The sequence below is a fragment of the Typopeltis vanoorti genome, chromosome 10 (assembly GCF_054136105.1).
Source record: "Typopeltis vanoorti isolate ZY-2024b chromosome 10, IOZ_Tvanoo_1.0, whole genome shotgun sequence".
Taxonomy (NCBI): Eukaryota; Metazoa; Arthropoda; class Arachnida; order Uropygi; family Thelyphonidae; genus Typopeltis; species Typopeltis vanoorti.
Window position 1 is genome coordinate 2,669,650 of NC_143558.1, and position 649 is coordinate 2,670,298.

Sequence of the window (649 nt, forward strand, 5' to 3'; positions counted from 1 at the left end):
CTGTGACCACTGCATTTATCAGTTATATAATTATTATTATTATTATTAGTTGTAGTAGTAGTATTCTAATGTATGTATCATATGCAATAAAAAAATTATAAAAAAAATTTTATTATTATGACGAAAATTACACAGGTAAGGGCAATTAGATTGATAATGAAATGTAGTAACTCGGTTTTAATACGTGTGAAAAATATTTATCATTTCATATAAATAAAATTTAACTGCAAGGTTCCACCGAGACTTGAACTCGGATCGCTGGATTCAAAGTCCAGAGTGCTAACCATTACACCATGGAACCGCCACGTGCCACTTTTACATCTAACGAATATCAAGCGAAGGTTATTGCATGCCAAACAACGCAAGAGAAGACAAGATAGGCAACTTTGTCTAATATTATGTGACCTCATTATTCTCGGACGTTTTACATATTTCATTTTAGTAAATTCTGCGTATTTTTATTTCTACTTTATATTCAATTTTGCAGCAAAAATCTGTTTACATAATTCAAACTTAACCCCATACTTAGCCAACCACGACATAACATAGGTACGTAATGCTTCGTTGGGGGGGGGGGGGGGATCGTATATATAAATAAATATTCGTAAGCCTTTTGATATATAATATATACGCAGAATAAAGCTCTTCT

At 32.0% G+C, this 649-nt stretch overlaps 1 non-coding gene across 1 annotated transcript; it reads right to left on the reverse strand.

Annotated features, from left to right (window-relative positions):
* Window positions 1-229: 229 nt before the first annotated feature.
* On the reverse strand, window positions 230-301 carry TRNAQ-UUG (transfer RNA glutamine (anticodon UUG)). The gene has a single exon. It is a non-coding gene; the product is annotated as a tRNA-Gln (tRNA).
* Window positions 302-649: the final 348 nt, after the last annotated feature.